The sequence below is a fragment of the Erpetoichthys calabaricus genome, chromosome 5 (assembly GCF_900747795.2).
Source record: "Erpetoichthys calabaricus chromosome 5, fErpCal1.3, whole genome shotgun sequence".
Classification (NCBI taxonomy): Eukaryota; Metazoa; Chordata; class Cladistia; order Polypteriformes; family Polypteridae; genus Erpetoichthys; species Erpetoichthys calabaricus.
Window position 1 is genome coordinate 115,995,672 of NC_041398.2, and position 15,057 is coordinate 116,010,728.

The window sequence follows — 15,057 nt, forward strand, 5'->3', positions numbered from 1 at the left end:
GTGGTTGAATGAAACATTCCCGCAACGCTGGATTGGCCGACACAGGCCTGTGGAATGGCTGGCTTGGTCTCCCGATTTGACCCCACCAGACTTTTTCCTGTGGGGATACCTAAAAGACAAGGTGTATCAACATCACATCCAAAATGTGGCTGAGCTGCTTGCAGCTATCACAGAAGAATTTCAGAGGATACCGGTACAAATGTGACAAGCAGCCTGTGACAACGTTGCTCCCTTTGTCTTCAGGTGTGTATCGATCTGCTTGGCACATTGGTGGACCACACTATGGTGTATAGAGGATGAAAAACATTTAAGATTCTTAATGTTCATGTTCCATTATGTTACTTGATAATAACATCGGTACTTTCCTGACAATAATGCCTTTTCAATCATATACATAAAGTTGGGCCACCCTGTAGAATGACAGGAAATGAGAGGCAAGTAATGCTAAACAAGGTTAAAACAGAAAATGCTTTCATATGTTATAGTAATAATGACATAATTTTGATGTTAATTGTAGGATGTGTGAAGACTGAAATCCACATATCTAAGAAACACTTTCACAAAAGGTGTAACAAAGTATGCCTTTATTCAAGAATAAAAATGAAGAAAAATAAATTGCTCAATTGACATGTTGCTGAAGCCCAACTATCAGTTGGTACAAAATAAAAGACCTTCACTTTCAGGTGTGTTTGCGTGTTTCATTTTCAACCAGTTGTCACAGTGGTAACGCTTCTCTGTACCGTTTAGAAATGGCAAGGTAATAGGTTTGAATCCTAGGACGTTTCTGCATTTAGTGTTTTGAGTAGTGAAATACTATTATTATTATTATTGTTTTCACATAATAAAAACATACATTTGATGTGAGTCTGTAACATCCTATTTAAAATGATGGTACTTGTAAAAGATGTTACTTTTCCTCGCACACAAACATTCATATCAACATGTCATTTGAATGATTTTTTTTAATTCAGTTTAATTCTCAATTAAAACTCAGTTTGAATGAATTTTTTTATTAAGCTTTATTCTTGGATTTTTGAATTAAATAGAATCGTTCAAATTACATTTTGATGTGAATGTGCGAAGAATAGTAACACCCACCATAGACATTGCAGTTTCTGTTTGCTGAACAAGACACCAAGAAGAAATGACTGAGCTGTGTCTGTGTGTCTGCTTTTACCCTTTCAGCACTAAATTTAAACTGGCTGTTACAGACTCAAATCCAAATGTATGGTTTTATTATATAACCAGTAATGGTGCACTGCACGATAACATGCAGTAAATACAGTTGACTTGAGCATTCATAGTTTTCATACTCTTTCTTTGTACGTTTAGCATTCCTTTGCTCAGAGGTTGATGCGCTTGCTGCTTCCTGAGCAGCTCTTCTTTTCTCCACCCTAGTGGCTTGCTTCTCCTTTTTGTTTTGTCGGCTTCTTTTCGCGTTAAAACTGATTTAATTCGAGTTTGTGTTTCAATTACTTAGTACGTTTTCCTTAATTTCTCACTTAAGATGGCACTTAAGTCTTAAATCTGCCTCAAGAATGATTTAAGATATGAAGAGGTAGAGGACCTGATGACCACAGGTAAGTCATTTTCCAGAGCACCTAGTTTGATTACTGTGTTTTCAGCCCCTGGCACTGCCCTTTTCCTGAGTGGCATGTAGTTTTGCATTCCTACTATACATTCAGGTTATCTTACATTTCTGAAGGCTATGCTGTGCCCTGACCCATCCTGTGCCACAGGTCCTCTACTAGCAACATTTAACTGGACAACCTATTATGAATGATCATTCATTTTAGAGACTTCATATATTTAATGTATGAGATATGTCATTGCATTAATGACATAAAGCACATTTCACAATAACTAATCAGCATTTTGTCTGCTTTACACTCGTCTCCACATTAAGTAATCTGTACCTTAATCTTGTCCATGAATGCTTGCTTTTAATACACAGTAATGATCTTTTGTGTTTAAAAGTCATTTGAGTTTTACCGTTGAAGTTCATTTTTAAATCAAATGTGCAAAGCACTCTATTCTCTGTGCTTTCAGTTTCTCCAATAAAGTAACAATAAACAAGCCGAACTGCAATTATACAATGACAAGAATACAATGTACATCAGTTACCAGCCATTTAATTTCTTCGAAGGCATCGTTTCTAGTCTGTATGAGCTAAAGCTAAGAGCACAGTGACATTGCATTAAAGGTCATCTTATGTTTAGAATCATTTTAAAAGTATATTTCAGGTATAGCAGTTAATTTAAAAAGTGTTACAGTGTGACATATACTTCCAGCTAGCAATATGCTAGAATTTGACTATGAATGTGATTTGAATGGAATCACAAAAAAAGCTCACAGGGTGACAAGACAATAGGCAATTGATTTAAAAGCAAAGGCCATTTTTTCACTCAATCCACTAAACTCCTTACCATTTGAAATATTTTTCGCTTACTTCATTTAATTGCAGAGTGGTTTTCTGACATCTTTATTATTCTAAAAATAGCAGACACAGCACTGGACATTTCTGATGACTTATTCTAGCCAAGATGAGGAGGATTTGTGTTCTGAATGGCACTGTCTCTCTTCCCTTTTTGAAACTATAGTTTTGTCAGCCAGTTAGCTGCAATGTTCTTAACATACAACACATATTTTATCCTTGTCAGCAAGCAGCTGCCAAAATCAGACTCTCTTCTTCCTGAGTCAAGTGCTTATCAATTAAAATATCTCAGTCATTATAACACCGACTTAATTGAAGGCAATCACCTAACGTATGCATGGGAAAGCTAAAAGCAAGCCATCATTTAGCTGACATGAGGAAAATCCTGCCTAGCAGCAAATATATTGTTTAACAATTACCAGTTATGGACGCTGATTAGGCTTCTACAGCCTTACTCCTCTATTTCAGAAGAAAAACCTTTTAAGATACATTTACTATTTTTATTGCACACATAAATTTACACTTCCAAGGAGGAACTCTCTTTATATTTAATGGAGTTCCCCTTCGGTATAATAAGCATCCTTTTCTTTTATCTTCCTCTCTGCATTAGGTGTGTTAATTCATTTTCTGATTGCAGTTATTCCTAATTCATGGTCTCTGGGATCCAGAGCCTATTCTTGAAGCACTGGATTCAAGGCAGCACCCAGCAACAGAGAAATTAGCTGCTGCATGGCACTCTGACACGCATGCACAGCATTAATCACTCATGCCAATAAACATCAACAACATGTTTTGGGTCAGTGGAGATGGGTCAGAGGAAAATCCTCATCAACAAAAAAGGAACAGAAAGAACACTGCACATAATACTCAAGTCCTGGTTACAGGAGCTGTAAAGAAACTGTTAACAATCACACTAGCATGACTCCCTAAATCTGTAATCGTCAATAAATTATGTTCATGTCATTTTACTTAAAACACTTCATAATGGTATAGTCATTAACACTAGAATTACCAGATCCTACGAAAAAACTCGTTGATCCGTCCCACCTTAAATCACTTCGCACTTCTCCATCAGCATCTTTTGTCTTGTAAATGTGTCGATAAGCAGCAAGCAGCCTACTGTCACATCCCCCCACCGCCGCACAGTTTTCTCAGCTAAAGTCTGTTTACCTGCGTGTCAGTTGCTTAGAGTTGTATAGAGTGAGAAGTCAAGCAAAATGACACCTTTTATAAATACTATATTGTTATTTAGAACACATGCATTTCATTTGTGTTCCGTTTCTACAACATTCTATGTAAACACATTGTTAAAACAGAAACGTTTTTCATGTTTTAGTAATAATTGACAAAATGTAGACATGAAGTGTATAATGTGTGAAATCTGAGGTCCAAATATCAAATAAACACTTTCACAAAAGGTACAAATATAACAGAACAAATGCACTTCTATTCAAGAATATAACTGCAGATAAAGAAACCGCGTTAGGGTGCGACACTGACACGCATATATACAAAGTGCAGCAACAGCAACATCCACCTGCAGCTATATACTCTCCACTCTAGTGTTTAGATCTGGACGGTGTATGCGCCCAAAACATTAACATTTATATGTTACTTACATAAAAGCCAGATCAAATGTTATGTTACAGACTGAAATCAAATGTATGTTTTTATTCTAAGATAGTAAGAATAAGAGTAGTTCACTTCTCAAAACAGACACATCCAGGGTCGAACCCATGAAGTTTTGATTACCAGTCAACAGTTAATACCGTTGCACCACCGAAGCGGTCGTAGCAAATGCGTGTCAATGTCGCACCCTAACGACATTGACACTAGTTTGCAGATAGTGAAGGTGTCTGAAATACTTACTGCATCCACATTTATTCCAGACACACCACAGTAGTCACAGGTGATACATTCCAAGATCTACGTCTGAAACTGCCAATAGTAGCAAACTCTATATATTAATCATTTTTGTTTGCACACAGTACATACCTATGATAAAGTTTATTTGATAAATGAAACACAATAAGACATTACCAACATTAAATAATAATAAAATATATTGTACATTATTATATTTGTGCTCTCTCTCCCTCTCTTGAATGAAAGGGATTCTGATGTTTTACCTTAACCTGCAAGGGATGACAGAATAATGGAAAATATCTTGTACAAACTTATAGTTTTAAGACATTTTTACATTTATTTCTTAAAAAATATTTTAGCCTATTGTTGGTCTTCACCAGCTTCTCCTTTCTTCATTGTTTCCACTGAAGGGAAGTACTTCATTGCTTCTGTTAGGATCTGAAGAACTGCCAGCATCACTACGTGTACTTTGGCACTTCAGGGCCGTTATTAAGCAACATTAAGTGTTATTTCCACAACAACGCTGCAAAAATATGGCAACAAATGCATACAGCAAGAACACTAGAGGCTGGTTTAAACTATAACTGGATGTAGAGAATGCAGTAATCGTTTATTTCTGGAATTATCTATTTAATATTTTTGGGCCATGGCAAATCACGGATAACTGAAACCACAGAAACAAAATCCATGGATATGGGGGCTCTTTGTAATTGTATTAATTTTTAAAAAACTATTTAAAAAATCAAATATTAAATGCAGTGTGCTAAGTATTTGGAGCATGTACTTATACACTACACAAGTTTCATATCTGGAGAGATTCAAATTGAATGTCTACTTACCCAGAACATTTAAAATCTTCCTGCATATTTAATTGTCAGTCTTTGCTCAAGCAACTACTGTACATGAAAGCAAGTTAAAACAATTAATTGTGTGCATTACAAATCATTTTTAAAACTACTTGATTTCATGCAGCAACATTCAATATTTTGTTTATTTCAGTTTTTAATTGTATAATATTAACCTTCTGTTATTAAATATAAAAATGTAAAAAAAAAAAATTAAGAATAACTAGAATATACACGATAATTCCTAAATTCTAAACCATGCATTAAAGGAAGAGGAGCATGTAATTTTAAAAAATCGCTTCTTAAAGTTAAGTACAAAGGGTAGTTATAAGGGTGGATTATTTTTGTTGTCAATTGGATGTACACAACATTGTTACACACAACAAACAGTTTATTAATGAATATAACAAATAAAGTTAGAAAAATACTCAAAAATCTCAAGTTCTTTATGCCTAGATTTTTTTGGTAGTATACAGATTAAAACCTTCAAGACTTTCTGCAAGTTGCAAAATACACAGATTTAGATATTAAAACTGTTGATCTTAGATTACCTGCTGTCATAATGCTATCTTTTAGCAAGACAATCTACCCATTTACAAATATGCATGATTCATTGTATGACTGTAAACCAAAGCTGGCATCATCATCATCATATAAAAACATATTTTAAAAAGGTTGAATAAAAGAACTTTTAAGATATTCATCCATCTATCCATTCATTTCCTGATCTTGCTTAATTCAATATAATAAAAATGCAATTTGAGCACAACCTCTCTGAAGAACAATCACAGCTGAATGTTGCTGTGGTTACAGGCTGTTGTCAGTTTTTATTGATGCAGCTAAAGGGTGAAGTATTAACCTGTGGTGCCATGGTACTCAGATCTGTCTTACTGCTTATCAAAACATTTGTCCACTAGCCTATATGGACCTTCCTATTAATTTGGGAGGTTATTTACTGTGTCTTTTTCTCAAGCAAAAAACTGTGTCACCAGTCATATCCGGTACTCTTGCTTCACAGGAAGTTGCCTTCTGCTTGCAATACCAATGAGGTACAGTCACAGTCAATCATCATTCTTATAAAAGGCATTTTTAACAGTACAATGTTGGATAAATGTACCACAGGCCTGGATCCAAGGGGTCATTTAGCAGAGCATCCTAAACACACACCCATGCTACTGAATATACTGCTATTTGTTGGATTTTTGGTACATTATCACACAACATGCTACCCCTTCCAGTATTTGAGCTACCCCCCATTACCACTTTGGTCCCCAACCAGGGCCGATACACCATTTCTTATATATTGTCCAGCAGTGCATCACTTTAACATTACCAGTATCATGGGAGATAAGAAGAAAAATGCACTCCATACTTCTTCTTCCTATTGCTAGTGTAAGTCTAATTTTACAAAGACAAGCAATAAACTTTATATGGAGTTTATATGGAGTTAGTGAAGGGCTGTGTCAGCAATAATCTGCAAAGGAAAAACAAAGGTTAAGAGTTACATCCATGCAGAAAAAAGGTAAGAGAAACAACATTTCAGCAAATACTGAAATGTCATCTCAAAGGGCTTTATAAGTATAGAGTGTCACACACGTGCGAGTAGGAGGCAGCTAAAGGGCTTAAGTAATTGTAATACCATATCAGACCAGGGGGCGGCAGGGTGCACTGACTGTCTTTCTCAGTTCCTTCCTTTCTGGGAAATCCCGCCAGGTTTCGGAACCTTTGATGATGTCACTTCTGGTCCCAATGACACCACGTCCGGTCCCAGGCCTTCGATGATGCCACTTCCGGTTCTGCCTGCTTCGATGGTGTCACTTCTGGCTCCGCCCACCTTGATGATGTCACTTCTCATCCCAGGGCCCCTTGATGACATCAGTTCCTCTACGGGCCTTTAAAGCCACCATCTTGTTTCTAGTTAATCAGTTCTGTTTTGGACTAAGTCTTGTGAACAACTCTGTTTGAAATCTCAAGGACATATTATACAGGTGGCTGCTCCAAACCTTTATGATGTCTGGTGTTCTTATTTATCACAAGAGACACGATACAATTACTCATATGCATTTTTACACTAGGAGAATAAACAGGTTTACTGACTTTCCTAGGTCATACAGTAAGTCAACAACTGGGGTTTAAAATCTGATACCATACACACTTCACCACTCTATGTTTTATCCTCATACTGATAACCCTGTTGTTTTCCTCTTGGTACCAGGAACCCTAAAGCTACAGACATTTAAAGGACCATCCATTTTCTCACCTTCTTAATTAGGTCAATTTGTAACATTGGGTGCAAGACAGGAATTTGATAGTACTTAATAAATACATCAGTGTGAAATATTAATGCTACCTACAAAGATGCAAGCACAGGAACCATCCAGAAAAACTGCTTCTTTCTTCTTTTAACCTGTGCATGCACACAAGGAACAGCATTTCCTTAAAGGTGACAAGAACAAAAATCTAGTCCAGAATACTTGAGCATTTAACAATAATAATGAAATTAACAGAAATAACTCTAGATAGAATACCATTGAATAGTACACACTCCTAAGCTTGCTCATGCAGGTCCAGTTTAGAGTCACATGTTCTTTGGTTGAGGAAGAAACACCTACACAGTCACTGAGAGAATGTGTGCAAACTTCGTACAAAATGAATGGGTAAACATCAAACACAGCCTTCAGGAGGTGTAAGGCGGAAATGCTGATTAATGCCCCATCATGCCACTCTAGACATGTTAAAAACAAACAAACAAACAAAACTGTTATAGAGCACAAGACCAAATACTTTTCACTTGGATTCCTCATCACACTCTAAAAATAACAACTTGGAAGTTACGATGCTTTGCAAGGTCAACATGGTCAAATGGTCAACATTTGTCTATACAAGCTTAAATCTACTTAATCCAGTTTAGGATCATGGGAATCAGATCCTTGCAGCCCTGAGTGATGCAATTATTAAAATGCATACAGATTTGCTTGTTGATAAATCACACCTTAATCATGCCATCATTGAGCAATGGGTGAAATAATTCAAGAAAATTAATTTCAATGATAACTAAACAAAACAAATCATTCTAAACCAGAAATAAATGAGACATGATGTGGTGGGCTCATGATGATCATGAGGAATGCTTGGAGAGTGAGATTGCAGCTAAGCCACACAGATTTGTCACTTTTACAAGTCCTATAAACATATCTTTATTTTATATAAAAACGTCTATGCGTGGAAGTGTGTGTGTCTGTCTGGCCCAGAAGTGAGAGGTGGAGTCGGGCTGAGGGCTCCACCTCCGAGGATACACAAGCAAGGTGAGCACATCGGCAAAACGAAACCTCCAAAGAAAGAGTTATTTGCTTAGTCACTAATACAGAAGTGAGGCAAGCACATCGGCAAAATGATATCCGTTTTATGTTTCCTCCTGCCGCTAATACACAAGCAATGCGAACACGTCGGCAAAACAAAATCTCCTAGGAGAGAGATGCCCAGAGTAGTTCTTTTCAATTACCTGATATCTCTACATTTCAATATTTTTTCTGACAATTTCAATAGTTTCTATGACCGCGTGCTTTTTACAGCATGGACTTACACAGCTAGTATATATATAAAGTGATAAGATGTCCATCCACCTGGCATCCATACCCAGATGTAATATCATCCAGCATCCACAAGAGGGTGATAATGTGTGATAAACAAAGGAAAGTGGCTGGAGTGGGTATGATAGTAAACTGTTTGGCATACATCTGTGCGTCCTGTCATAACATTAACCAGTGCCCACAACAGGGCTGGAATAATCAATGTCCGATAAAGAAAGCCAATAAGATGCAAAAAGAAAAGCAGGACGCAATCATAATGGACAGTCTTATCATTTAATAAATGGGCCTTTTGCTATGCTGGTCTAAACATAACAGGCTTCAGCTGAGTTATCAGTTCTCAGGTTGGTAGACAAATGCATACATGATGTCTATGTTTGTTCAAAACTTTCATTAAAATAACAGATGTAATACCAATTTACACCACTTTTGTGCAGAACATCTTTACCAGAGTATGCCTGATGAAACCATTCAGTTATTTTAAGATTAAAATAAAAACAACTTTCAACCAAACATATTTCATGGTAAACAACTCTGACCTACTTTAATGGATTAAGCAGTGAGAGATTTAACTAAGCTTGCATGGAAAATGTTTTTGAAACTCACCTTGGATGACATGAAAAACACGCCCCAGGCATGAAGTAACAAAATGCCAAAACCCTCCATTTTCTCTGAGCTATAACATGAATTTGAAGACCTTGAGCTTGGGTCATCTCAGCATTTGCTATGGGAATCTCCCAGTTGCTGCTGCTGCTGATTCCTGAAAGTGAAAGCCGTTTTCTCATTAAAATACCCTGCACAGTATTGTTTGGTATCATATGCCTTCTCAGTTTCTGTTGCGAGTGGGCGAGTGGGCATTCTGTCACATTTCTAATTAGAAAAGGTAAATCCATCACAAATCAGAGGGGTTAATGTATGTAGTTTTTAGATACGATTTCAAAATGGATAAGGATGTTTATTACAAGAAATATACAGTAAATGCATCATTCATGGAAAACTCTTTTTTGTTAACTGCAGGCTGCTGGTGGCACTGAACATGCTTGTCGCTCATTTTCTAAACAATATGTCTGCATGACATGGAGCATTAGGATTAACCTACAAAATTGCAGAGACACTGTACTTTCCTTCTTGCACAATCCCATTAAGAAAATTATATTAACTAATTTAGCTCTGCAGCACCATATGTCATCTTATTTCCCTGTTTAAGGATGGCATCATGGTTTGAAGAATATTTCTTAGTTTCTCGATTGACGACTAAAATGGTGTATGAAATTATAAACCCTTTAGATGTGCAGTCTTCCAGAGACGCAACAGTAAAAGCTTCCAAAATATTAATCATCTGTGTCTTTGCATTTCTGACTAGACTTAGGTGCCTGCATTTTTTCAGTTAAACATTTGACATCAGATCTAATTAGTACACTATCATCCATTGCTTTTGGCTGGTGAAGAATTATATGATCAGAATAGCCCTACAAAAAACATTTTTTTTAAATAAGAATGAAAAACATAAAAGTACATGTGCTAATGTTGCAGTGAACTGCATGGACCTGCTAAGATCAAGAACATTTTACTGTATATTCTGGTTTAGGTTTTTGATAGCTAACAAATGCTTTGAATGGTGTTTTACCCTCTAGGGAAGTTCACCTCCATTTAGATATTTAAATGTATAATCTGCACTGCATCAAAATGCCCTTTTTCATAAATCACACTTTACCCTCTGTGAGGGTTGAGGTAATCACAAGATAGATCAAGAAACACTGGTGGTAAAACAGGAAGCTTTCATAATACTCTTAATTCTTATTTTCACCAATCATCACAGGTAATGACTGAAAGAATAAGGTTACAGATACATGAAGTTAAATAAGAATCGTGTCTGGTCTTCTCTGTGTCAGAATGAGGTGTTAAGGAACAACTTTCAGATTAAGAAGAACAAGTTAAGAAAGTTTGACTCTTTTGTTAGCATGAATTTGGGCACCCCAGGAGGTGTACTGAGCAATATCTACCAACAGAAAACGCTGGGGAAGACCTAAGAAATGCCACAACAAATGTATAGCAATTTTCTATGTCAATGGGCCTCAATTATTGTGCCAATAGTTAATCAGATGCATCAGAAGTACTGTTTAACTAAGTACTTTTCTGTTGTTACACACAAGCGCATGGGAGGCAGCAGGGGTGTCGAGCTAGTGCTGACACACACAGGTACAGGGGGTTTATGAGGTGTACTAATGCCTCTTCTTCCCTCCCTACAGGCCCTTGGATGACCATTTCCCTTCTAGATGTCCCGCCTCTTCCCCTTCCACAGCAATAAATGTCAACAGCCTTGCTCTGCAGTCAGTCTAATTCGAGACTCAGTCTTTTTTGATCACTTTCTTGTTTATTTTTTCCAGAGAACCTTACAATATATTGGGGGATCCCCAACCCTTTTTCATTGTATTCTGTCTCTTTTACGATATTTGTGTTTTTTTAAACCAGGGGCTAATATTATTAGTTTAGTTGAGTTGCTTACTGTTAAGCATGCTACATACAATCTTTGATGTTGTTGGTGTGAAAAAGGTTGCAGCAAAACTATAGATGATCATAGATTTCAGGAAACAGTCAACTGCTCACTTATCTCTTGCCATAAATGGCTCAGCCATTGGGAAAGCAGAAGCAATTAAGTTTCTGGGCACTGTTCTGTCACAAAACCTGGGACAATACCATCACATGCACAATTAAGAAAGCCCATTAAAGAATATTTTTTGTGTCATCTGAGGAAATTCAATCTCCCTCAAGCAATACTGGTCCAATTCTACACAGCCACGATCAAGTCCATTCTCACCTCATCTATAACTGTCTGGTTTGGTGCTGGCTCTCTTCAGGCTAAGGCCAATCAGCAGCACATTCTCAGAGCCTGTGAAAAGATCATAAGCAGTAACGTACCTCACATTCAAGTCTTATATGAATCCAGGGTAAGGAAGTGGGCTGCAATGATGATCTGATTCACCCAGGGCATCTCTTTTGCCAAAGACTTCCCTCTGGAAAACATCTTTGTGCAGTGAAAGCTAAAACAACATGTCAACTAAACAGTTTTTTCCTTGTGCAGTTACTCTTACTAATTAGGTCTGAGCATCTACTTAGTGTCTATGTATACCTGCACATTAGACTACCTGGACATTTTAATTCTAGTGTTTCTTTACTTTATGTATTGCCCTTGTATGCTGCATCATATTTTATCATTTTATATTTTATGTTCCTATATTTATCCTTTTTATTCTGTGCTATCCTCATATGTTGCATACTATCAAGACAAATTACTAACCTTGATGTACCATCCTGCCAAATTTCAGCACCTGGACAATAAATTAAAGTTCGATTCTTTTTTACTGGATCAGCTGAGCAAAATTGACTACGCACAATGCCAAAGCGCCTGGCAAGCACTTGCTGAACATGTCTTCTTTGAGCTTTGTCAAACTTTGCTCCTTTCACTTTGCATCTCCATATAGCTGACATTTGCATAAAGTGCCAAGCCCCATTTCTCAGGGCAATTACTGTCAGCACTGTGACAAAACGGGGGACGCAGTGCATTTAAATGTCCCACTCACTAGAGCATTATTAATGACAAATATCAACATTTTTTTTAAAAAGTGTCAGCTAATTTTGTTTTTTCTACAATATCACCAAATTTCAATCAAATCCGTCAAGGCATTTTTGCGATTTTGTGATTTTGTGGTATTTAGTTTTTCTATTGTATTTTTTTACCATAAATATTGCTATATCAAAATATCCTTTCTTAGTGGATACTTACTGCCCTTGATGTACCATCCTGCCAAATTTCAGCTTTATAGCTAAATGCGAATAATGTTTTTGTTGATGATTGGGTGAGTGAATGAGTGAATCAATCAGTCAGTCAGTCAATCACTCAGTCAGTCAGTCAACTTTGTATGATATATATATATATATATATATATTTATATATAGTAGGTGGCACAGTGGATCATCCCAGCAAGGAGTCGGGAAGATAATTTACCCAGACAGAAGGCCCCAAGTTGACAGAAAGGCATCCTGGCCAAGAGAGGGAAGGATGAGGCGCCTGAAAAAAAATTCCGTAATGGATGAACAGACATCCCGTCCAGCAAAGAAGATGGTTCCTTACCCAGACGGGAAGCCCCAGACAAATGCACAGGTGGCTTAACCGGATGTGTGCGTTGCACCTTCCCCGGCCGGGATAAAAGATTAGAACAGGGAAGGACTGTTTCTAGCTGTTATTTATTTACCTTGTTGCTAGATGGCAGCGGCCGTCAATATTAGTGCCCATTCAGGAACCAGCAGGGAATGCCGGCAGTTGTGGTCCGGCAGCACAACCCTGCAGGGGTCCATGGGTGTCGTGAGAGGGTGCTGCAGGGAGAAGTACTTCCTATTATGTAGGACTTCCGTGTGACTCAGAAGTGCTTCCAACAGGCAACAGTGCTGGTGCCAGAAGTACTATAGGGTCTTCAATAAAAGGCACCTCACTCCCTTGTCCAGGAGAGTAAGGAGGACAAGCAATATTCAACTGGAGGAAGGCAGTGCAGTGGAGAAAAGAGGTGTTTGAAGTAGAAATAACTTGTGCTTGATGCTTTTTGTGAGGTATTATAAACACCCTTTTATTTGAACCCAGGACTCTGTTGGTGTGTTCATGCTGGGATTTGGAACTCTCTGGCACCACCAAGGTCAGGTCAGGTCAGGTCAGGTTGGGGAGCATGCACTGGTACAGCACATTGCCACACCCATAACATGATGAAACAGTGTATTAAGATGAGAGATGGAGCAACAAGACCATAACATGATGAAACAGTTCACTCACTCACTCAGTTCACTCACATGATAGTGTGTCTTGAAATTCCTTCAGAAGGAGCTGAAGACTTATTAAGATGAGAGATGGAGCAACAAGACCATAACATGATGAAACAGAGGAGACACGCAGTCCAGTCCCACCTTCCAGAAATGACCATATATATGTCTCAGTCAGGTGTTATGTGGGCATCCCCTTGGCCTGGTCCAGCCTCTCCGGTCCTCAACAATGAGGTTCCTGTGAATTAGAACACCCTTGGAAAATCATGCAACATAGCCATAGTGCTGTAACTGATAGATAGATAGTGTGGCACGTGGCTGGGGGTGGTACCCAGCCGGGACGTCCAAGAGGACCAGAGGAGGGCTCACACCTCCTCCAGACCATGAGGGGGCGACCGCACTGGTTGCTTTGGGGGCCACGGGTGCCCGGATGCCTTGGCAGCCCTGGACCTCAGCACTTCCGCCACACCAGGAAGTGCTGGGGGGAAGAGGAGCAGGGACACCCGGAGTGCTTCCGGGGATATAGCCGGCACTTCCGCCACACTGGGGCATGTCGGAGGAAGATTGCCGGAGCACACCTGGAGCACATCCGGGGGATAATAAAAGGGGCCGCCTCCCTTCATTGAGGGCTGGAGTCGGGTGAGGAGAAGGACTGAGCTTGGTGGAGGCGGCCTGAAGAGAAGAAAGGTAGAGAGTGTGAGAGACCTGGACTTTGGGGAAGTCTTGGGGGTCTATTGTGTGTGCACTTATTGACATTTGTAAATAGAACTGTAAATAAACGTGTGGTGGTGAATTTACCATGTCTACCTATCTATGTCCGGGGCTTGTTCCACAATAGATAGATAGATAGATAATGCTAGATAAATATAGCACTCAGTTCACTCACATGATAGTGTGTCTTGAAATTCCTTCAGAAGGATCTGAAGACTTAAGATGAGAGATGGAGCAACAAGACAAACTCTTTAAAAAACAAGAGAGATTAAAATACCTTATAACACTATCTGTGTTTGATAAACCTTGGTGGCCATGAGTGTGTTATGAAACTAAATAACAGTTTTTGGTGGATTTAAAAAAAAATATAATGCTATGGCAATACATTTTCAAGACAGGATAAAGATTTGATGTGGTGTGGGACAAGGGTGTTAGATAGAATAGGTTGTGTTTTACTTGTGTTGCTGTGCCCATAATTCAAAGTGTTGCTGTGCCCATAATTCAAGGTGTTACATTGTGTTAAGGTCAAATAAACAACTGATCCACAAAAATAACCCTAGAAATTTAAATGGCCGATGCTCAGTATGTCATTATTTTTTAAGGTGCATTTTTAATTTTTGTGATATGCTTTCTTGCTTCATTATGGTCCATTTAAATTTTTTTATTGCCTTCTTTCCCTCACAATTTGTGGAAATATTCGCAACATACCTCTTATTCTGTGCATTTGCGTAAATTTCAAGAGGGGGTTTTCTTAGATTAGATGTCCATATTTATAATGACAAGCTGCATCATTTTGATTTATTTA